At 44.7% G+C, this 25,134-nt stretch overlaps 1 long non-coding RNA gene across 3 annotated transcripts in view; it reads left to right on the top strand.

Annotated features, from left to right (window-relative positions):
- Positions 1-3,885: 3,885 nt before the first annotated feature.
- Positions 3,886-25,134, top strand: part of LOC143434815 (uncharacterized) — a 40,758-nt gene continuing 19,509 nt past the window's right edge. For all 3 annotated transcript variants that reach the window (XR_013104596.1, XR_013104595.1, XR_013104594.1), the window contains exons 1-3: positions 3,886-3,985; positions 14,175-14,331; positions 15,627-15,789. This is a non-coding gene — a long non-coding RNA (uncharacterized LOC143434815). The remainder of the gene's footprint in view (positions 3,986-14,174; positions 14,332-15,626; positions 15,790-25,134) is intronic.

Consider the following 25,134-nt stretch of genomic DNA (forward strand, 5'->3'; position numbering starts at 1 on the left):
AAAATCCGCTGCACCTGGGTACCAAGCATTGCATCAGCCCTCAGTGAGCTGGTTTCAGCAAACCAAAACCCCAACAGCTATAAAATGTCTAACTGGAAAGGGAAAATGAGTCTGATCTTCCTGTTGATTTCAGTCTAAACCATGCATGCATGCAGATGTCCTGTAGATCACTGGTGACCAAAACCACAAACAATGACCTCTGGGGCACAGGTTCTAGTTGTGCTTTCCTTGATAAACCTGACTGACCTTGAGCCAGAAACAACCTGTGCCGAACTGTGTATTAAATCTGTGTTAGCAGCGCTGATGCAGATGGTCTGCATGATCTGAGGTAAATGACTCAAATTCCTGGAGCTGGTGCCTCTTCTCTGTGAGGTATGAATCCCTAAAGGGATTATTGTCAGGGGTGAATGAATTATTAAAAGTGTCTTGCTTCGTAAGCTCAGTAAATGTTGGCTTTTTACTCTTGTCTATGGGAATACCGGGCCTGGAAAAGAGTGTGGATATCCCCCCCCCCCCATTGCATCTCTGATGATGCATAAAAACTGACTGGGATTGGGGGCTGGAGAGATGGCTCATTGGTTATGAGCACTGGCTGCTCTTTCAGAGGACCTGAGTTCAACTCCCCACACTACCATGGCAGCTCACGACTGTCTGTAACTCCAGTTCTAGAGAATCTGACACCTTCGCACCCATGCATATAAAATAAAATTAAATAAATTATTATGAAAATAAATCGATTGGGATCCCTTGGGCTTAAGGGTGCTCCTTAATTGATATTTGTTGATCATAGACACTCTTGCCAGAATGATCTGTTCTGGACAAAGCCCAGCAACAGTGTGTATCAGCCACTCAGCCACAGGGATAGGTTTAGGGGTCACTCAATTGGTGTAAAGCTCGGGGGCTGATTTTTCTATAGACATGAGCAAGGAATCAGGGCCCAGGGAAATGTGGGAGCTGCCTTGTGACCCTGAGCAAATCTGCAGAAGACAGAGCCAGGGTCAGGGAGGGCAAGCAGGAGTAGAGCCTGAGCAGAATTCTTTCCTCCCCCGACCCCTATCCGGGTTACACCAGCTGTGCCTCTGTAAGTCTCTAAGGTGAGACTAGTTGGCACTCACACTTAGGCTTTTGATCCTGAACTGCAGCTAAAGAAGAAGGTAAAGCCCCACCCCCACCCCCCACCACCCCCAACCAGGACCACTCCAGCATTTCTGATTGAAATGCCCCAGTGGCTTTCTTCTCTCTGGTTGGTATGTGACCCTTCCCACAATGCACCAAACTCAATTCACTATTCTGCTTCTTTCCTCATCTACTGAGGAGCCACATACAGCAGGTCAAGGCTCTAAGATTCTTTACCTTGGTGAGCTGGTATATTCCAAGCACATGCAGTTTACCCTGGGATCTAATTTCACAGTTCAACCTATAATGTAATTTCTCCATATTTCAGAGGCAGGCTTGTAGGTTATTGTGAAAACTTCATTATAGCAATATTTCCTTATGGGTATTAATTAAAATACTAACACTTATACTTAGTTGCAAAAGCAGATAGTAGGAACATATAGAAAATGAAAGGTCCTGCCATACAATCCCTCACATTTCAAGGTGAGTTCTCTTGATAACAATTAAATAAATACAGGAAGTCAGGGTGGGAATTCATGCAGGAACTTGAAGCAGAGACCATGGAGAGCTGTTCTTTGCTGACTCATTGGCAGGCTTGTGCTTAGTTAGCATTCTTATACAGCCAGGACCATCTGCCTAGGGAATGATGTTGCCCACAGTGAACTGGTCTTCTGATATCAATTAGTAAGCAAGAGAACCCTCCACAGGTGTGACTGTAGGCTAGTACAATGTCCCTGATTGGAACAGTTGAGTCTCCCACCTCTGGTGACTCTAGGCTATGACAAGTTAGGACGGTTAAAGTTGACCTGGACATGACATCAGATGAAAACAGAAAAAGCAATTTATATACAGTGTGTACAGTTCTTTCCCTTACAGTAAAGAAACTGCATTATATTCATTAGTTGCTTTTAAGTTAAGATAATTTTGTATTGGGGTTTCCTCAGAAAACTAAATATAGAACCATTATATCATCTATTAATAACACAGGGGGGGGGAGCAAGAGAGAGTGGGGAAGAGAGAGAGAAAATTCATTGCAGCTCTATTCACACTGGCTGTGCAATCAACCTGTGTCCATCGATGCAATATACATAGGGCAAACAGGACATATGTACACAATGGAATACTATTCAGCCCTAAGAAAGGCAACTCTAACATTGGTGACAATGTAAATGAACCTGACATTATGGTATATGAAGAAGCCAGACAAAGAAAGGCAACTACATCGTGGCCTCACTGATATGTGGAATCTAAAATTATATAAATACAGAGAGAGAGAGAGAAAGAGAGAGAAAGAGAGAGAAAGAGAGAGAGAGAGAGAGAGAGAGAGAGAGAGAGAGTAGAATGGTGGTTACTGAGGACTGGGTTGTTGAAGGAGGAACTTCGGGGAATGTCACAGAAGGATACAAACTTATGATTGGAGTGAGGAATAACTTCAAGAGACCACACGACACAGCACCAATAGTTAATATACATCTTATGTTCTCAGAAAATGCTAAGAATTCATATATTCTCACTCCAAATACTAACTGCAAAATAACACACACGTTAATTAGTCAAATTATTCATTCCACAATGTGTATATACTTTGGAATGCCATGTAATACATGATAATTCATACAATTTTTATCTGCCAATTAAAGATGGCTTTTAATGTAAAGATTATTTTTGGATGAATCAAGTTATTTTGGCTGTGGGTTAAGAACAGATTCAGAACAAGAGTCTCTATTAAACGATGTCCTGTGTTACTACAGCCATCTCCTTCACTGGTCCATCTCCCTCACTGGTCCAGAGACCAGGAAAGATTTTTTTATTTATTTTTTATCTGCCTTTAAATTTTATGGAGTCCTTGTTGGTATCAGGTTCCGAACCCAGTGACATCACATCTAGACAACCGTTGCCAAGGCAACTGCCATATATTCCCAGAATCCACCTGGCTACCTCACATTTACCTGGGAGAGGCTACGTCACCGCCTATATAAAACAGGCAGAACCCCCTGACCTCTCTCTCTTCTTCCATCTTCTTCTTCCCCCGCCCCATCTTTGCCCTATCTCCTAAATAAACCCCACTTGGAACTGTTTGGTCTGGTGTGGTCTGTTCTAAGCCCCACACCAAAGTCTAAATAGTCCTGAAGGCGCTTAGAGAGACTTAGATCACATGTGTCAGAATCCATCTAGTTTCTTGATGGTGAACCACCGGGGTTTGCTGCCTTTAAGAATTAGGAAAGGCAAAACAAAAAACAAAAACAAAACAAAAACCAAACAAACAAACAAACAAACAAAAACAAAAAACCTTGGATAGCTTTATAAAGCAACCTGGAGAAAGTCACCAGCCATGGAGGCACAAGCAACGGCAGAAAAAAACAAAGAGAGTGTTTTCTGAGGAGAGGAGGGGAGGGAACCCCACATAGGGTTCCTGAGTGGGAAAGCTCTGCCAAAGAGCTCGAGCTGGGGACCGTGGGTGTGGATGGCAGTAGGTGCCATACCTGACGCTGAGGAAATGGAGCACTGCTGGCGGAGTAGACCACTAGCCTGAGAAGCGTCCTGTTACTGAAATAGAAGCCAATGGTCTGAAAAAAGAGGTGAAGGAGAAAGGAAAGGAAGGGGCGTGAATAGCCCGGGGAGGGGGAGACCTCTAAACAAAATGGGAGACTCGAGGGAGACAGACTTTTCTGAGTTAAAGATGGAGTTCCGCCCTCCAGGGTCACGAGAACAAAGTGGCCTCAGTTAAAGAGTCCACACCTATACTTGGCACCACTAGGCTTCCTTATTCAGGAACAGAGAAGGAACATTGAAACACTGAGTTTCAGGTTGGGGGTGGGGCGACGGCAACCCCTTTGAAATGAGAAGCAAACTTGGGAACCCCAGAGAGGTAAGGGAAACAGACCCTTTCACCTCTAAGTTGCCTTCAGTCATGGTATTTGTCATAGCAATAGAAAGCAAACTAGAAGGGGAAAATGTGTCGAATCAGAGAAAATGTCTTCGTGTCAGAAGGCAGAGAGACAGAGACAGACAGGGACAGGGGATGAGGGTGGGGGTTGATTTTCCTTTAATGCAACTCGGTCTTTCCTATCAGGCTTCCAGAAGCTTCCTTGCCTATGCGTTAGACATGCTTCTGTGCTGAGTTTTTATATCCTGCCCAGGCTTGGTCACAGAAACCGCCCCGTGCCTCTCCTAGTTTCCAAAGCTCCCAGGCACACAGGTACTTTGGGCGGTGTTTGCACTTTTGCTTGGAGGAGCGCTCAAACCTCATGACTCAGCAGATGCCACGCTTAATTGGAGAGTTGGGAGGGGACCACAGTTGGCTCCCTTGTGATTCTCTCCAAAATAGTGCAAGTTTAACGGCTGCCTGTGCTGGTCCTGAGCAGGTGTGGGATGGCTGAGAAGGTGTTTTTAGAGCATACAATAGCCTGTTTACCTGCTGTCCCCCCCCCCACTCTCTCTCTCTCTCTCTCTCTCTCTCTCTCTCTCTCTCTCTCTCTCTCTCTCTCTCTCCCTTCCTTCCTCCCTATCCTCCAGAGTGGCTGCCTGTTCCTGAGAATTAAGCTTTTGTCTTAACTCCGTTTTTATATATGGAATCTAATTAAACCTTTCAATTTGATTTTATGTGTGCATGTATATGGTATATACATGTGTGTGAGGTGTGCTTTCAACAGTGCTTGTCCAGAGGCTGAAGGTCCATATCAGATCTCCTCCTGTGCTGGTTTCCACTTTATTTCTCTGATACAACCCTCCCTAGATCATGTCTTGAACTCACAGCCAGGAGACAAGCATATTTTCTACACCAAGTGCCTCTATCACTATTGTCAGATCCTTGGTGTGTTTTCTGGTTATGGAAGATTTCAACTTATTTTTCTTGTTTCTCACCCAGTAGGCACTGGCTAGCTCAGTCTTTTCAGTCCGGGATGCCTGTCTGACCCTGTCTGGCTGACCAGGCACAGTGCTAGGGAGATCTTCTGTGTTTTTGAGGTAATTTTGGCTGTGTTAAAGGTGTCTTGGAAGGGGGGTTTCCTGCCAGGTGCTCGTCTCTGCCTGTTACTTTTAGTCCAGCGCCTGGTCACCCACTCCCTCTACAGAGCTTGCTGATCTCTGGCTTATTCTCTAATTCTCTGAATACTAGGTTGGGTCCCCTGGCCTCACCTCTATTCTGACTTGATCTCATTTGTGTAGTAGATGTCACCTCTCAGTTGCACGCCCACCCCCCATAGAAGGAAAGACCCCCCAACGCACCCCCTCCTAAACAGAGAGAGAAAGTTACAGGACTCATAAGGCTCCTTCCTGGGACAATATACTAATAGAAATGGCCTGGAAGAGGAGACTCTTTGGGGGAGCCAGAGCTGTACATGGGGTTCCAGAGTTGCAGGTCTGCCGAGTCCCATGCTGGGGCTGGCGTTGAGTCTCTACGCTCCCCTAAGGAGCATGCTCTTGTAAGTGAGCTCAGGAAGGTCACAGATTCGCCCACCTAAAACTTGGGTGGAGTCACTTCTCTGCCCTGGCAATGGTGCCTTATCTGGGGTTCATGCCTCCTCACACGAACAGAAAAAGTCACATAACACCTCCCACCCTGTTCCTTCCCAAGGACACTTTCTGCCATATTCTATCCAATGTGATTCCACTGTTCCCAGAACACTAAAGAGACCTATTATGAGGTTTCCCCCTGCTCCACTGTGGCCTGGATCTGCTTCCTTTCCCACCCTGGGAGTTTTTAGAAGCCCCAGTGCCTCTGGATGGAGCCTCCTCAGGCATCATAGCTGTCAGAAGAATGGAGATCCAATCAGGTGCTTTGAGGACTGGGGGTTGAGAGGGAGGCATTTCTGGGGATAGGTTTCTGTCATTTCTTTCATGGGGGCCTTCTTTTCTTTCTGGCATAGTACTACTCCATTTTCTAGGTCACCTGCTAATTCATGCAGTCAGAGGCTGGGATTTTTCTTCTGGTTCCACTGAAAAGGCCTTTTACGTGAGGAAACTGTGAGCATAGTCTGCATGTAATATTGCATCTTGACTGTTTGGGATGACCTCGGGCAAGGTACAGGACCTCTTTGAGCCTTTCTTTCCTCATCTATAAAAGGGAATTAAGAGCTAGGCCTTAATCTAGAGACTTGAAATCTCAGCCACTTTGGAGGCTGATGTAGGAGGATCACAAGTTCAAGGCCTGCCTGGACTGTACCTAGAGTTTGAAGCCAACAGGGGCAGCTTTCTGAGATCTTGACTAAGAACAAGAAAAGGTTAAAAGAGAGCTAAGGTGTAGGGTAATGCTGTTTAATGTCCGGGAGGGAGGCCTGAGGCTCAGTCTCTAGTGTGACAATATGAAAAAGAAGTAGAAAATGTGACATCAAGTTTGGGCATCGCTATGAGTTTCATGAGATGGAGGGTGTGGCAACAGTAAGTGTCCCTCTCCTCTCTTTCCATGCTCTGTCCCCGAAGCAGCTACTAAAGAGCTAGGCTTCAATCTTTAGACACAGCTTGATGGACTTGGGGGTAAAGCTGTCTTGTATTTACAAGGCAGGAACACTTACCCTAGTGGGTCTGGCAAGCATTTCTGCATTTTCTGAGAAGTGCCTTTGACTCGGGTAACCCAAAGTAGAAATCACATGATTGAGATTTTTATTGTTGCCACCAAGAAAGCTTGGCTCATGCCCTTTTGTGCCGCCTTGAATGGGACATTGTGGGGTTTATCTGGCAATTGATTATGAAACGCTTCAAGGTTCAAAAAGAGGCACAAATTGGTTATTTTTAATAGGAGGTCATGGCATGGTCACAGGAGGACAGGATAGTTTCTAGACACCACACAGATGAAATATGCAGTCGTTCAGAAGAGAAACAAGTCTGGAGACCGGGTAGATTTCTGCCTTGTGGTCTGCATGTAGTCAAAATATGGTCAGTGCAGAAAGAAGTTCAGTCTCCACAGAGGGCCAGAGGTCTTGCTGCATATCCTAAAACAGAGCGACCTAAAAGCCACACAGACCCTGTTCCCAGAGTGCGGCTTGTCCCTGGGTAACCATGGAACTCCTCCTCCAGGGAGGGGTTGCTGGCTTGGACCAAAAGCATCAAAAAGGTTTCACCAGCTCTTGGTTTGTCTATCTCTGAGCTCTGGAGGCTTGCTCTCATTACATTCTTTAACAAAAGAAAGCTAAGTAAAGCCTGCAAAGACAGAGTTACCCTGCAGAAAATGGGCCAAATCCTTGTAGATTTGAAACAACCTTAAAAGGGCAGTGCTCAGTGAGCCTGTAATCCCTGCTCCTCAGGCAACTCACACAGAGAGGTGAAGGACACAGAGAATCATGCACGGACACTTCTTTTGGTTAAAAAAAACCAAAACAAAACAAAACAGAATGTTGTCTTCAGGGTCAAAGCCTGGGGGAGGAGATCATTAAAATCATTGACTTGTTCTGGGTGCATTCTTTATAAACAGGAGATTCTGAAGAGGACAAAAGTCAACATTGAAGGACAGTACCCAAGACTCCTATACTCTGGGGTGTGTGTATAGCATACGTGTGTGCCCATGTGTGCAAGAACGTGTGTTGGGGAATGCACGTGGAGGCCAGAGACTGATATTGAGATCCCCCAACCCCTACCCTTCACTTTATCTTTTGAGACAGGGTCTCTCATTGAACTTAGAGATCTGTAATGAGAATTTTGGTTTCTTAAAAAAAAAAAAACCACAGTTATGATATGTAAATATATTTTTGTTTAATCCCAGGTGTGGGCTATGGGGCTGTTTCAGATTATTCATAGCAGCTAACTGTGATTGTTTCCTGCTCTGAAAGGGGCACGATTCTGCCAGCTGAAGATAGTTTGTTTGGAATGTGGGGGGACTCTTGAGAGGGTATAAAAATGCCAGAGGCCCAGTGGAGTCTGTGCCTGTAGGGACAGAGTCAGCCATGGAAAAGTGTTAGGGGGAGGCTTGTTTCTGTGAAGAGGCTTGTGTATGTGGAACATGTCAGAGGGACATAAAGGTGAAGATTGTCTCTGACATTTTGGAGACAGGCCACAGCTTTTATGTGCATATAAAATACAACATAGAAATATCCATCTGCCCATAGAATGATATTCCTTTTGGAGCATGCATAACTGTTTTGACTTTTCTCTATTTTTTTTTTAAATATGTGTGTGTGTGTATATGCACATGTGTGTGCCAATCCATGGGGGATAGTAGAAGGCATCAGATCCCTTGGAGCTGGCATTGCAGACATTTGAGAGCTTCCTGATGTGGGTACTGGCATGAAAACTCTGTTTCTCATGATAGAGCAACATGTACTCTCAATGGCTGACCCCTCTCTCCATCCCCCCACGATTTGACCTTTCTCCAGTATTGGGTGATCCCCTTGAGAGTCTGGGGAATGCCTGAATCACTTGTCCTCAGGAAGTCTTGGACATACATACATTGTGCACATATAAACACAGGATGGACTGCAGGCAATGCCAAGGGACTCAGATTCCAGCACAGCTCCACAAAAGACACCAAGCAGTATTGTGCATAGTAGCATCTTTGGCAAGCAGGACAAAATAATGTAGAGTGTGCCTACATGCAGAGGCGGAATGGACCAAGTCTGAAATAAAACTATGCTTTTGAGTATCCAGAATGCCAGAAGGACTCCGTCTCGCTGTTGATCGACAGTCTTGGAAGTTTATTGACTTGGTTTTGAGAGAGCTGAGCATAGAAATGGAGAAAGGACCACCTGTTTCTGCCTTGATTTACATGGTCAGAGTTGTTACATCTCCAGAGGTGAGGGGTTGAAGTTCAAACCTAGCCCTTTAAAAGACAGAATGACAATAGGAAATAAGGCCCAGATGCAGTCAGATTAGGGAGAGAGTCAAGGGCAATACATCCAAATAAACTGCTGCACGAGTCACTTCTGAATGCCTCATCCCCCTGAGCACAGCGGTCGTTAATCACTGTGGACACATCATTAGTTTCTTACAAAAGTAAGCTGCCCAGGTAGACAGATCTCTCAGATACTTTGCAGGAGTCTGTGAGCCAATTAAGGTCTGCCCAATGTGCCTTTACAAGGAAGAGTCAGCTTGTGTCCTCTGGAAGCAATTTGTATCATAATTGGGAAGATACAAGTCATTACAACCAAACCAGCCTTGAAGATGTTGCTGGGTTTACATTTTCTTATGGTACCTCCATAGGTAGGGAGTCCCAGTTTTTCTAGGTCATTCCAGCATAATTGAGAGTATCTGAGCGAGGTGTTAAATGATTTGGTCCTTTTTATTAATGGAGTATGTGGCAACAACATTCTAATTGGGTAGATCCTAGGTGTGTGTAAGCTAGGGGAAGGATGTGGTGGTGGGCTTACTTCCTACATGGATCCCTGCTGATTGTGGTGGTTTGAATAAGAACAACCCCCATAGGCTCATATATTTGAATGCTTGCTTATCAGGGAGTAACACTACTTGAGGGGGATTAGGAGGTGTGGCCTTGTTGGAGGAGGTGTGGCCTTGTTGGAGGAAGTGTGTTACTAGGGCTGGGCTTTGGGGTTTCAAAAGCCCAAGCTAGTCCTAGTGTCTCCCTACCTACTGGGACTTCCTACTGCCTGAGGAACCCAACAGAGAACTCTAAGCTTCTTTTCTAGCACCATGTCTGACTACATGCTCCCATGCTGCATGGTATGATAGTTGATAATAGAATAAACCTCGGAAACTGTAAGCCAGCCCCAGTGAAATGCTTTCCTTTATAAAAGTTGCCATGGTCATGGTGTCTCTTCACAGCAATAGAATTCTAAGATACTGATAATTTCTTATGAGACCAAAACAGAAGAGGAATTTTTATGAAATGCTGCCCTCAGTGAACTTTTTAGGACTTGCTTGTGATGTAATTAATTTATACCATGTGTGTCTTGTTCCTTATGATAAATGTAAGATAATTTAAATGGTTTGGAAAAAAGTTGTACTTTGTGGTCCTTTCTTTTTGGCCAATGTGTGTGTGTGTGTGTGTGTGTGTGTGTGCATACACGCACATGTGTGGTAGGTACATGGAGGCCCAAGGTTGATATTGGATGTCCTTCTTAATCATTTTTTTCACTTTATATTTTGAGGCAGTGTCCCTTGCTAAAGCAGGAGCTCACTGGTTGTCTCTCTCTCTCTCTCTCTCTCTCTCTCTCTCTCTCTCTCTCTCTCTGTCTTTCTCTCATCCTCTAAATTCTGGGATTATAGGTGAGCTGCTATGTCCATGGGCTGCTATGTCGTTCTCACATGTACATGGCTGTGGGGGATCTGAACTCTGGTCTTCATACTGGGGCAGCAAAGGCTCTGTCTTCTCAGCTGTCATCTCTCCTGTCCACAATGTCCTTTGTTACTAAGCTTTTCCCACCAAACACACTTCAGAGTTCTCCCAGTCCTTAGTTTGGCTAAGGATACATAATGACATTTGATGTAATTATAGATATCGATCGGACACAGAAGCACACCTGATTTGAAAAAGGAAAGCCAGAACTAAGCAGTCCAATTCCCTGAGACCACCACCTTGGAGAGGCTATACCTGGATTCCCTATGGGCAGTGCCAGCTAACATGCCCCCATAGCCCATTCTTGAGGTGGCATCTGATAGCACTAACCCTCATCCCATATTCCTTGCCTTTGCAAACTCATTTATTCGTTAAAAACATTCTCCAGACTCCAAAGTCAATAGCTGCAGTTGTTCATTCGTTAGTTTTTCTCACAGGGTGTGCAGAACAGCAGACCTTTGATTTTCCGACATGCTTTGCTCTGAGGTCAAACAAGGTGAGCATGCATCTTGCTGCAGGCTCTCAATAGTGCCAATTAGCACTTTCTTATTTGTGCCATAGTTTCTGAATTTTGAGTGTTTTGTTGCTGAGCTCTGTGTTTAAATTGACCCCACATGCAGTACTGAGGAGCTGCTGGTGAGAGAAGCTTGTGATGTGCCCTCAGGAGAAAATAGATGTGTGTGTCAGTTTTGGGTGAGAGATAGGTGTTGTTGGCTATGAGTCCAATGTTAATGAGTCAAAAGTATACATGGAGAAGGGAAATGGAAGTTTGCCAATCTATGAACAAGGTCGCATTAAAAGTGCCATCTGCGGATATGACGACGTTATAGGAATGATGGAAAATGGCAAAGCTAAATCTTAGACTCTGGAGATGATGTCTGATGGTAAGAGTTGAGAACAGCATTGTGAGGTTCAAAGTTGTTGGGAATTGGTTCTAATGCTTTGAACTAATCTGGCCCCCAAAAGCAGGAATCTGCATGTCTAAATGCTGAAAGTTCTTGTCCCATTAATAAAGAGCCAACAGCCAATGGCTGGGCAGATACACTGAGGCAGGAATTTGAGATTTGTGTGGGCTAGGAACCAGGATAGAGGAAGGAGACAGAGATTACCAGAATGGAGAAGAAGAAAGACCAGACCCAAAGGCTGGCCGACACATGAGAACCTGGGAAGTGACCACACAGGCCACTTCTCCAATTGTGTTTGTGATAGCAGAGATGAAATATAGATTTTAAGAGCTGTTAACTCAGGAGTACCGGAGGGGAGTGTTTGCTAGCAGTGGGAAGAATTAGAAACGCCCAGCCATTAAGCTACACAAAGTCACAAAGAAATTTGGGGTAGGTTACCAAAGATTGAAAAAAAAAAAGTTAAACTTTTCGCAACTACTGCTTCATCATAAAGAAAATACCACATATAATTAATCACTTTTAGAAATTTGTATTCAGGGCTAGAGAGATGGCTCAGTGGTTAAAAACTGTTCTTCCAGAGGTCCTGAGTTCAATTCCCAGCAACCACACGGTGGCTCACAACCATCTATAAGGAGATCTAATGCCTGTTAAATAAATACATCTTAAAAACAACAACAACAAAAAAAAAAAAAAAACAAAAATAGAAATTTGTATTCTATCAGGTGTCTTTAACTAGAAAGAGGCAATATTCAAAGTTGCACATAGATCCGTTGACAGATATCATAAGTTTGCGCTCATGGGTGCCTCAACAGGAAGAGCAGCAGTTTAGTGTGAGTTAGCTAGCTCAGTGCCCACAGAAGCTGTCCAGTGCACTGTGAAGGCTGAGAGTGGCCTTGTCTCAATGATGGTGTCTTGGTACCTTCCAGATCAGTCCATCACCAGCTGAGGACCAGAAAGCAGTATCAGTGGACACAGGAGGAGCAGAGGGCTCACCTCGCCCTCTGCTGCATCAACATCTCACAGATGCTGGGAGGTGTAATGGTTTCTGCTTTGTCCATGCTGGTGGCAGTTTGTGACACAGCAATGGGTCCCCAGATTATAACTTGCAGCCAGATGATAGCACTGACTACTAGTTTCAGAGTGGCGAAAGGAGTATTAATGCAGACTTGTTATTTTGATGGGGTTTGGTAGTGTTGTGGTTGTTTTTTTAAGTAAGGGTCTCATGTAGCTCAGGTTGGCTTTGGACTCACCATACATGATGATGATGCCCTTGGACTCTAGGGCATCCAGCCTCCACCTCCTCATTGCTGGGGTTATAGATGTGCTCACCATGTCTGATTTGCCCTGCAGCACCTGTTGAAAGAGCCAGCCGTCTCCGAGCCACTGATCTTGTTGTGCATAGTCTTCCTTCATATTTAATATCTTCCAAGTTGTGCAGCTATGCTGACTCAGAACACTAAGGAGCTGTGCTCATGTTTGGCAGCTCTGTTGCCCTTGTGTGGTCTACCATAGACGGCTAAGGATGGTGTATATACCTTTAGGAGAAAGGATACTCGGAAGTTAGATGCCAGATCATGATTGCTGAGGATCTGAAGGACAAGGGCAGCTTGAAGAAGAGCTCCAGAACCATGGAGATGGTTGTTACAAAGAGACTTGTGGAGAATGAAGAATGGGCAACTCATATCCATGGGGGGTAGAGAGACATGCCACACAGCTGTCTCCTGAGAGCGGAGCTAATTTATTCTGTATTCCCCAGAAGGGGAGTCTGCTCTTGGGTGCCTTGAGACTTGATTTCAATATCAAGGGAGTACTCCTGCTCTCATGAGCTCTTGAGTTCTACTAGGAGTGTGACTGTGTGTCATCCCTCCTTGTGTCTGGAGTAGGAAGTCACAGGAGTTTGGACACTGAGTCTCAACCATTTTTATTCCACACGATGTACAAGAGAGGTTGGCTGAACCCTGGCAGATGATTGCTGTGACTTGAGGTTGACAGTCTGGGTGGGCAGCATTAGCTAGAATCTTTCCAGGGTGTGCTGGTTAGTTTTAGGTCAACTTGACACACGTCAGGTTCATCTGGGAAGAGGGAACACCAACTAAGAAAAAGCCTCCATCAGACTGGCCTGTAAACAAGTTGGTGGGAACAACTTCTTGCATTTTCTTGGTTAATGATTGACATGGGAGGGATCCTCCCCGCATTTTTGGTGCCTGTGGTCCTGAGGTGTATAAAACGCAGCTGTGAAAGCCATTGGAGAAACAAGCCAGCGAGCAAAGTTTCTCCATGGCCTCTGCTTCCTGCCTCCAGATTCCTGTCTTGAGTTCCTGCCTTGGCTTCCATCAAAGATGGGCTATGATCAGGATGTACAAGCCAAATACAGCCTTTTCTTCTCTCCCCAAGTGGCTTTGGTCAGGATATTTTGTCACAGCAAGAGAAAGCATGCAGGTCTTACAGAACACTGAAGGCTGGCGTCTGTGTATCTTGGTGCTTCCTGTTGTTAGAAGAAGCACTAGGCTCCTTCTTCACCAAACCATACAGTTAGTCACATCCAGACACACACACACGCACACGCACACGCACACGCACACGCACACGCACACGCACACGCACACACAGAGAGAGAGGGAGAGGGAGAGGGAGAGGGAGAGGGAGAGAGAGAGAGAGAGAGAGAGAGAGAGAGAGAGAGAGAGAGAATATGAAGGTGATATGATCTGAAAAATGAATAACCTTAATCTTCAGAACTTGTGATCACATGCTTTGCACGGCAAGAAAGAATTAAGGATAAAGGGAGTATTGGCGTGCTCATCAGCCTTAAAATTGGGACATGATTCTGGATTTTCTGGACAGACCCAAGATAATACTAGGGTTCTTATAAGTGGGAGCTACAGGCAGAACTCAGATTGTCATGATATAAGATGGGTTCTGTGGCCCCACAGGCTTTGGAGAGCAAGGAACCAACATAGCCAAAGACAGCTGTGGCCTTTCCAAGCTGGGAAGACAAGGAACCAGATTATCTTCTGGAGCCTTCAAGAGTGATAAGCCCTTCTGACATCTTGGCTTTAGCTAGACTTTCAACTTCAGACCCATAAGAAGGTAAGTTTGAACTGCTTTAAGCTGTGGGTTCTGGCACAGATAGGAAGCTGTCATGAGTATTACCCCCCAGCAAACCCCCAGGAAACCACTAAGTCATACAAACTTTGAGTACTTTTCCCCAGGCCAAAGCAGTGGAACTGTGGCCCAGCTAGGCATGTGTTACTCTGAGTTTTTGCTGTGTGATCTTCTGTACTGACTCTCCATTCAGAAACCAGTGTGATTCCTCTCTCCTGGGAGTCAGGTCTGGCCAATGCTGCAGTGCCCATGTGCATGGGAGATAGGTGACTCCATCTAACATCTCCAACAGGGACATTGTGACATTGCCACCAGATATAGTTAGTAATAACCTGACCAAAAAAAACCAGAACTTTGGGGAGGGAAGGGTAAGATAATAATAGAATTAAATGCAATATTTTTGAAAAGTGTAAGGGCTGCATCCTTATTCAACTTAACTTCTGGGCTGGGGTGTCAGGTGGAGGTGGGGCACAGGGAGATGTAGACTCAAACTCAAGGATATTCTGAATGCACTGAGCCAATGTTCATGAATATTCATGAAGTGTCAGAGCTGGTTAGAGACTGACACACTGGCTGAGGGAACAAGACATTTCAAGGTTGGGTAGCTTTGCCCTCCATCACTGCATTCTAAGCTCGCAGATGATCTGATGTGAGCTTCAGCCTTGACCTGTATGGTAAGCTTGTCTAGAGTCTTTCCCGTGGGGCCTCCATTGTTCCCACAGAGTTTTTTCTCAAATGCTGCAGAAGAGTAAAGTCTCAGGGACATCTTTTGTCTGCTTCCACTCTCAGAGCATGATCTTTGTCCTACTTTTGTTCTATTGCTGTGATATAATACCCAGAAAAAGCCACATAAGGGACAAAGAGTTTGTTTTAGTTTATAATCTCAGAAACAGTCCCTCAGGGCAGGAAACTGAAGCAGCTGCTCGTATCAGGTCCACAGTCTAGGGCACAGAGAAATGCATGTATGCATGTTTACAAATATTTAGTCCCTTCGCTACACTTAGCACAGAGCCTAGGAAATGGCGCCACCCACAGTGGGCTGGGACCTGTCAAATCAATTAACATTAGTAAATAAGATTCTACCACCACCTCTCTACCCTGCTGCCACTAGCAGACATGCCCACAGGGCAATCTGGTCTAGATACTCCCTCATTGAGACTTTTGTCCCAGATAATTCAAGACCTTGTCCAGTTGGTAATCAAAACTAGCAATCACAAGCATATTTGTGTTTCAAAGGTTTTTTTTTGTTGTTGTTGTTTCCCCTCTTGTCTTTTCTGTAGAATTCTCAGGCCAGACAGAGGACTTAAGACTGTGGGTTGAGCTGTGCATAGACCCATCTGGTCTTGTCTACCACTGTGGCAACTTGGCATTATCTGTTCTGTTCTTCGAGTTTCCTCAGGAGGTCTTATTTTGAGGAAGCTATCTACTGCTACAAAAACTCAGGTACTATGGATACAAAAGTCTACAGAGGTGGCATTTATGAGAAGTGTCTGCAGGCAATATCAGTGTTATTACAGAGAAGGTATGTTCCGATCACAGAACTATTAAGTAAAATAGAGGAAGCTTCCTGGCATGGAGGACCTGTCAATATTTTCATAAGGGGAATCCTGGGATCTCATCATTGCTGATGCCTTCTGCAGCTTGTGTAACTTAAAAGCTAAGTTCTGATCTGACTAACTCCCACACCTACAGTGTATACCTTTTGGTCATCTGACATCCATAGGTTGTCCGAAGCCCAGACATCCCAAGAGACTCTTATTTCCAGTAGACTCTTATTTCCTTATGTCTTACCTTACTTCCTGTGCCGGACATTGCCCACTGCTTTGACGCTTGCTGCTCAGCCAGCATGGTATGCTGACCCCAAGAATGTTGAGGTTCCCGAGTGCAGGGACATTTCTCCTCCTTGCACCCCAAGTCCAAACTGTTTTGTGATGAGTACATCTCTTTTTGTCTTGGCTCAGTCTCCTCTCTCCAGAATTCTGGCTGAATGTGTGGGCTGGATCAGGGTCACAAAGCCTGGACTTATCTTCTTCTGATGATTAAGATCTCCTCTGACCTTCCTGGCTCTCTTCCTTTGGGGAAAGTTCCTCCCCAAAGGCTTGTCTGGTAATCCTTTCTCTAAATAGGCTTCTGCTGGATGACCACACCAGTCTACCAAGCAGCCCCTGCATTGCTTCTGTGTTGCAGGTGACAATACTTTTCCCATGATGGGCCACTACCATGGGAGAAGGGGTGGGGTCTCTGCTTTGGTCTTTGGGGGTGGGTACTGAAATGCTTGCTGGCTTTTTCCCTCCATCATCAATGCCAAGGACCAGGCATTGCTTTCATTCAACCTCAACAGTGCTATGTATTTATTTTTGTTGTTTTGTGTATACATGTGCACAGGTTAAAATACACATACATACCTTTGTGAACATTCATGTGGAATCCTGAGGTCAACATTGGATTCCTTCCCCTATTGCTGTCTGCCTTGTGCTGTTCACAGAGATTCTTTCACAGAATCTGCTGCTCACTGATTGTGCTAGGCCAGCAAGGCCTCAGGATCCTCCCATCACAGCCTTCCTAGCATTGACAGTAGAGAAACTGGCCCCTTGCCCAGCTTTGCCATGGGTGCTGGTGATCAAACTTAGTTTCTCATGCTTGCCTGGCAAGCCTACCACCATCTAAGTTAGTGGCTTTCCTTTTTCCTAATGCTATGACCCCAACCATAAAATTATTTTTTGTTACTACTTCATAGTTGCAATTTTACTACTGTTATGAACTGTAATATAATGTAAATATCTGTGAAAGGGTCATTTGACCCTCAACACGGCCTTGACCTAGCCATCTCTCTTCGGCCCCAGTGACATAAGATACTCCCCACTGAGAACTGTGGGTGAGTTCCCACAGCTTAAACAATGTTTCTGACATACTTCTGACTTTCTTCAGAAAGCCCAGGCACACAATCAGACCAGAGGACAATGAGAAAAAACTTCCCCTCCATTCTCAGACAGAACAAAAAGAATTTCTGGTTGGCAAACAGACCACTCCCAACTGTCCACGTCTCCGTAGCATCTTGTCAACTCAGTCATACAATATTTCAACATTTCTTTCTTTACACTTGAACATATGATTTATTTCTTCCTCAGTAAGAAAACAAGGATGTCAGGGAAACACACCACATTTTACAACACTCACTAACTTGTAGTTGGTTCAGTGGTATAAGGATATAGGTTCTAATTCAGGAATAATCTGGAGAGAAAGGGAGATAATCAAGAGTCAGGACACGACACCATCTTTCCAACATGTCTCTTTCCTCTTCATGAGGTCTACCTCAAGTTTGTTACCAGGCAGCTCCTAGCCCCAGTGCATCTCTTCCTCACAAATTTTCTGATCCCCTTCCCAAACTACCGACTTTATAGACTTTATAGACTTCAGGACTCCAGCCTCAGCTAGGAGTCTGCCCACATTTCAGAGTGACTTGAGGAGTGGGGTCCTTTAACACTCATGGATACAGATATATTTCTGCCATTATCAGCACCTGCCTGAGTCTCCTAAAAGTAAATCATGAGTCAAGAGCAATTCAAGATCTTGTGGAACTTCTCAAAGTCCATGGAAGGAAGGTGACCTCATCCTAATCACTGTTTCTCCCTGAGATGCTGTCACGCATGTGTGCCACCTCAGCAACAATCAGTGCTTCTTGTTTTCTCGAACTCTCTCTTCTCAGCTCCCATCGTAGGGGGATGGAAAGGGAAGGCTAGACATGCCCATGTTAATATAAGTTATGCTCACATTGCTCTTCCCATTCCCGATGGCAGGGTCAACTCTACTCCTCTGCTTTGCTCTCTTAGGAAAGTCTTCTGTCTTCCCTGCAGCTTCAAAAGCTCAAGGTTTGAAGTCAGCTCCCACAGTGGGTAGTTGCCCTTGCCTGCTGCAGGCTGACCTCTTCACTCTCAGCAGCAATTGTCCTATGATCTTAGATATAGTTCTGTGTGTGTAGGAGATTGGTAGACCACACCAGATTTTGGCACTTAAACATCCTGTTTGGTCCTGCAGGTCTTAGTGGGTTTTATTACACTTAAAAGAGAACATTTCCCATAAATCCCTGGTTCCCACATATCCCTGGTTCCTGGCCTATCTTGAGAAGCTGGGTCCTTTGGCAGCCCTGATTCTCTGGGGAGCACTTCGGCGGTGGGTGTGTTTGAGGTTCCCTGAGCCAGCTCCTTCCTGTGGTTCCTGGCTCCTCCTTTTCCTGTCCTGCCCCTGGAGGCAACAGAGTCTGCAAGCCAGGCCTTTGTTGTCATGGCTTTGGAGTAGCTTGGGCTATTTATGGAGCTCCCATTTCTTCCCTCTGGCCACACACATTTGCTCCGAGTGAGGACTTCATGCCCACGATCAGCATCGAGAAGACTGGGCAGGACTGACTGCTTCCTGTGCAGGTTCAGGGCAGAGCACCTCTCCCGGTGCTGGTGCTTCCCCACCATACAGGTGGATGCCGTGGAAAGGTGGCAGTGTGACCATCATGCATCTGTGCTGACCTAGAACCGTCTCTCATCTTCTTGAAGACACATACAGAGTTTACTCAGTATTCTGTCCTGATCCCTTGAAGTTTCCATGTTTCTCTGCCTGCTCCAGAGCTGGCAGACGAGAAGCAAGATGCTGATGGCCCTGTGGGTTGATTCCTTTTAGGGTTGATTCCTTTTAGGATTCATTACTTTCAGCTGGCACAGGCTGTCAGATTTTTTGTTTGTTTGTTTGTTTTTCGAGACAGGGTTTCTCTATATAGCCCTGGCTGTCCTGGAATTCACTCTGTAGACCAAGCTGGCCTCGAACTCAGAAATCCACCTGCCTCTGCCTCACAAGTGCTGGGATTAAAGGCGTGTGCCACCACTGCCCAGCAGGCTGTCAGATTTAGAAACACATTTTAAAGATTTCTTCATCCTCCTCCCTTGAGCAAAGGCTCATGTGTGTGTGTGTGTGTGTGTGTGTGTGTAGGTAGGTAGGTAGATAGATATCTTTACTGACCACTCTCTGCCTTATATATTGAAGTAAGGTCTCTCGTTTGAACAGCTCACAACAGAAGCAGAAAGGCAGGTAGATACCCTGAGGGAAGAGAACAGGAGTAGCCCACTCTCCTGGCAACAAGCCTTTCTGCAAAAATATCATTGATCCACTTAAAGACCTAATCAGTACTTAAAGCGCCCCACCTCCCAGCACCAGCCAACACAACACTGGTCACATTCCTATTGAATTTTGGAGACGAACCATATTCAAGCCATCCCAGAGCACAGAATGCAGTCTCTTACTGTCCATTAAAGAACAGGAACATCCAGTATTCTGTTCTGTGAACAAGGTTTCAGCGCTTTTCCTTGTTCTGGTTGGCCTCCTGACAGACACAGCTATCCTCCAAAGCTGGGGAAAGGAGGCAAGTGAGCCTGGGGGCAAATCTCGTGTCAGCTGGTTTTTGTTTTCCTCAGCCACCTTGGTGTCTAGGGTGGCATCCAACTAGTCCAATAAAGAAAATCCTGGCCGGGCAGTGGTGGCGCACGCCTTTAATCCCAGCACTTGGGAGGCAGAGGCAGGCAGATTTCTGAGTTCGAGGCCGGCCTGGTCTACAGAGTGAGTTCCAGGACAGCCAGAACTACACAGAGAAACCCTGTCTCGAAAAACCAAAAAAAAAAAAAAAAAAAAAAAAAAAGAAATAAATAAAGAAAGAAAGAAAAAAAAGCCTGGTTTAGGTTCTTGTTTTGTTTTTGTTTTTCAAGACAGGTTTTCTATGTGTAGTCCTGGCTGTCTTGGACCAGGCTGCCTCAGCCTCAGACATCTGCCTGCCTCTGCCTCCCCTGGGAGTACAGATGTATACGCAAGGGGAATTCTAACAAGAATCTTAAATGTTACTTTCAGATGATCCCCTCCGAATTTCTTCCTGGTTTTCACTGAAAATGGTAATCCTTAGATGAATATAAAAATAATTCCAGTTCTGTAGAAACTATGAGCCACACATACAATTAGGATGAAAAAAATACACATTAATAGATCATACTTCATACTATATCATAAATGTTCTCTCATGGCCCTAAAAACTTTCATGTTTTTCTAGGAGTATAACATGTATGGGATAGTTATGTTTTAGGTCTGTAACATGTATGGGATGGTTATGTTCTAAGTCTGTAGCATGTATGGGATGGTTATGTTCTAGCTGTGTAGCATGTATGGGGTGGTTATGTTCTAATTAGTTGAACCTCCCCCCTCCCCCATACATCTCTCTGCTGGGTGTCTATAGAGTTGCATTCACCAGCTGTAAGCAAGCTTAATGCTGTAAGCTGAGCATCTGAAATATGTATGAAGATCTCTGGTGAAGGCCCAGTACCCCTGCAAGCTGGATTCAGGGTAATTCTTTCTGAACTTATGGGTAAGTCACTTTCTGGAAAGAGTATATGGTTCATGCTCACCACCCCAGAATGAGGGGAGCTTTCTTTATTCTCTTAAAACTAAGAGCATTTTTGGTTATTTTTTCCCCTATGTTACCTTATTGAAGGAGCTAAATAGGAGTAGAACTCTCACTCTGAATCATTGGTTCTTGTGTCTGTGTGTATTTATGTGTGTGTATGTGTGTATACACATGTGTGTGTCCATATATGTGTATGTGTATCCGTGTATGTATATGTGTATATGTGGGTATATGTGTAGGTATATGTGTGTATGTGTGTGGGGTGTGTGTGTCTGTGTGTATATGTATATGTGTACCTGTGTGTGGCCTGTGTGTGTGTCTGTGTGTATATGTGTGTACCTGTGTGTGTGTGTCTGTGTGAGTGTGTGTGTGTGTGTTTGGAAGATGTCCTGTTTTCTGTCACATCACTATGATACAGTATCCCAGCAAAAGTGACTTTAAGAGATTAAGAGTTGAGGATGGAGAGACAGCTCAGTGATTGAGTATATTTGTTGCACTTGCAGAGGACCTGAGTTCAGTTCCCAGCACTCACATAGTGGCTCCCAGCTATCCGGAACTCCATTTCCAGAGAATCTGAAAGTCTGTGAGCATAAGACATTCACATGGTGCACATTTGTAATATATACAGACAAAAATACTCAGACCCATAAATTAAAAACAAACAAATCTTTTTAAATCAGAAGGAAATGATTTATTTGGCTTACATTCCAAAATTATCATCCATCATTGAGAGGATATCAAGGCAGGAACTTGAGTCAGATAGTCACATACACAATTATGAGCAGAAGATGCTTACTTCTAGGTTCTCTTTTTTATTCTTTTGTTTGTTTGTTTGTTTTTCAAGACAGGGCTTCTCTTTATAGCCCTGGATATCCTGGAACTCACTCTGTAGACCAGGCTGGCCTCGAACTCAGAAATCCACCTGCCTCTGCCTCCCAAGTGCTGGAATTAAAGGTGTGCACCACCACTGCCCGGCTCTTTTTTTATTTTTATACAACTCAGAACCCAGGCCTAGGGAATGGTGCCACCCACAGTGGGCTGGATCGTCCCACATCAACGAATAGAATCAAGACAACCTCTCATGGACACACCAATAGGCAAATCTGATCTAGACAATTACTCCCTCCTTGAGGTTCTCTTTTCAAGTGATTGTAGGTTCTATCAAGTTGACAGTTAAAACTAACCATAGGTGTAACGATTCATTTAAGATACTGGGGAAAGATGAACTCTGAACTTTCCCCCTTCCGCTTACTCCTAATGCTCAGAGTTTAGAATGTATTCATGAGGGCAAATAGAGGAAATGGGAGGACATGTTGAGTTGACTATTTGAGGATGGAGGGGAGGGATGTGTTAGAGGCTACAGTTGGGAGTCCTGGTATTCACTTGGAGAGAAGGGGAGGGAGGAGTCCAGGCTGCCTCTTTGAGCTTTGGACATACTGAAGCACTGCAAGTTATTTGTTAATACTGAGCCCAAACCCTCTTGGCTTAGCTGTTCATGTCTCCATAAGAGTTTCCCTGTCTCCTACTCCATCCTCGGCTCGATGGCCATCGTTCTTGAGTCAGTCTGTGTTCAGTGGCTGAACAACACTAAATAGACCCACTTGGCTCCTCCCTCACCAAAAGGAAGGTAAATAGCAAAGAAATCTGAAACAAAAGAAGGTTTTACTTGGAAAGGTGTTGAGAGAAAAAGGTTGCCGGGCAGTGGTGGCACATGCCTTTAATCCCAGCACTTGGGAGGCAGAGGCAGGCGGATTTCTGAGTTCGAGGCCAGCCTGGTCTACAGAGTGAGTTCCAGGATAGCCAGGACTACACAGAGAAACCCTGTCTCGAAAACAAACAAACAAACAAAAACAAAAAACAAAAAAAAAAAGAAAGAAAAAGGTTGGGGACTATGGTAAAAGCAAACAAACAAACAAACAACAACAAAACAAAAAACCCAAACAAGCACTGAGAACTGGTGCCCATTTACTACAGAGCCTGCCTCAGGAGCAGGGCCTCCCTAACTCTGAGACGTAGACCTGATGGAAAAATCCTGGACATAGTGGTGTATACTTGTAATTCCAGATCTGGGAGGCAGAGACAGGAAGATTCCTGGGGCTCACCGATGAGCCTAGAGTATGCTGAGTGGCAGGACAGTGGGAGACACTTTAAAAACAAGGTGGACTCCTCCTTAAGAATAGTATAGAAAGCTGACCTCTGGCCTCAATACACACACACACACACACACACACACACACACACACACACACACGTGCAGATGGATTCAAACACAAATATGCATTTGTATACATGAACACATGTGAATTAATTAATCAATGAATACCCCAAATTTAGTACCTTAAAACAACAAACAGCTATTATCTATTATCTCAGGAGGCTTCCAGCCCTGGGCTAGAAATTTCTTTAGATTCTCAGCTGAGGATGATGGATCCACTTCCAAACTCGCTTACATGGTCATGGATAAGCCTGAGGTCCTTGAGGGCTGTTGACCGGGGGCCTCCATTCCCCACTGATAGAAGGTTCCTTTCATGACCTCAGCTGGGCAGCTTATCACGTCTTAGCAGTCTTCTCCCAGGGCAGAAGGGAGCATCACCCACGGTAAAGGATGCTATAACCCAATCTCTTAAGTGACAGACCACTTCTATTGTGTTATACTCACTAGAAGTGCGTTCATGGCATTTGCTGACTGGAACCTGGTATGGCTACTACTTGGGAGGTTCAGCCAGCAACTGACGAGTGCAGATGTGGATGCTTGGAGTCAACCATCAGACTGAGCTCAGGGACCCTGTCGGGGAGCTGGCAGGAGGACTGGAGGAGCTGAGGAGTTCAACCCCATAGAAAGAACAACATCAACTGGCTGGACCACTCAGTGCTCCCAAAGACTAGACCACCAACCAAAGAGTGTACAGGGAGGGATCCATAGCTCCAGATACATATGTAGCAGAGGATGGCTTTGTCTGACATCAATGGGAGGGGAGGCCTTTGATTCTGTGGAGGGTTGATGCCCCAGCATAGGGGGATGCTGAAGGGGTGGAGTGGGAGAGGGTGAATGGATGGGAGAGCAACCTCATAGAAGCAAAGGGGAAGGAGGAGAGGGAGGTGGTGTGTTGGGGGCTTGTGGAGGCGTAACCAGGAAGTGGGATATTATTTGAGATGTAAAAGAATGGAATGATTAATAAAAAAAAGAAAAAGAAAAAAAGAAGTGAGTTCATGGGTCTAGTTTCCATGGGAAACTAAGTTCCACACATTTTTCTTTCATTTTAAAAATTACCAGGTATTACTTATAGATAGTTTCACTAATTTTCAATGCATACATACACATATACATGTAATGTATTTTGATCAAATACCCTGTCCCCCACCCATTCTTTTGATTCCCCCCTTCTTCCCACCTAATTCTGCTTCTGTGTCATGTCTCCTTTTTGATGACCCAATGAATTCCATTAGAGCTTTGGAGAGAGGATAGGATTGAATTGATGGCTGTATATTTTTAAGCACCAGGCAAAGTGGGGATTGGCATTGAAGATGTTTCTAGAGATTTTTAAAGATATATATTTCAAATATTATTTATAGTTTATATATAGTCGATAAATTTATACAAGACTCCTGAGCTGAAAACCTTAAGGCATCTGTGTTTAAGATGTTTGAGTTTTTAAGGTTTAAAAAAGATATTCGTTGCACATACCATGTGTTATATAAAAAAAAAAAAAAAAAAAAAAAAACCTGGTGGGGCCTGGGGCCACAGCCTGTAATTAAGTGCGTTGAAATGTCTACAGTAAAATTATGAATATTCATATCACGGAGGATAAATATAGACTCTGAATTATCTCATGTCAGCTAAGGGCAAATTTACAGACACATGAATTTATGCCAAATGGAGAGTAACACTCCCTGGGACAGTCGCCTTAGCCGAAGCAGGTAAGAAGCTGTTGCCTCATGAGCCGTGTATAATAATGGGCTAATGCAGGGTAAATTCTGCCCACTCAGCACAGCCTGTGGTTTGACTGATTCTCCTATATCTGCAGTGCAGTGGTGCTGGTGGTAGGCCTTTCAGAAGCTGTTGGATTGGAAGTATGGAGCCCTCCGGGTTTGGGTCTGTATCTTTCATAAGAGATAGCAGAGGGATCTCCTATTTCCTTCTCCACGTGGAGACTTTCTGTGAAGCCGGAGGCAGGGGTTTCAGACATCAGATCTGCTGGAGCTTGATTTTGGCTCTTCTGGCCTTCAGCATTCCATGAGCACTGATTCTTTATAAGTCACCTAAACTTACACTTTATTTATATAGCTCTCTAGCTATATAAACATAAGTTCTCTCGTGTGTGGGGGGGTGTTGTATGTGTGTATATATGGTGTGTATA

Source organism: Arvicanthis niloticus, chromosome 17 (genome assembly GCF_011762505.2).
Source record: "Arvicanthis niloticus isolate mArvNil1 chromosome 17, mArvNil1.pat.X, whole genome shotgun sequence".
NCBI classification, from domain to species: Eukaryota; Metazoa; Chordata; class Mammalia; order Rodentia; family Muridae; genus Arvicanthis; species Arvicanthis niloticus.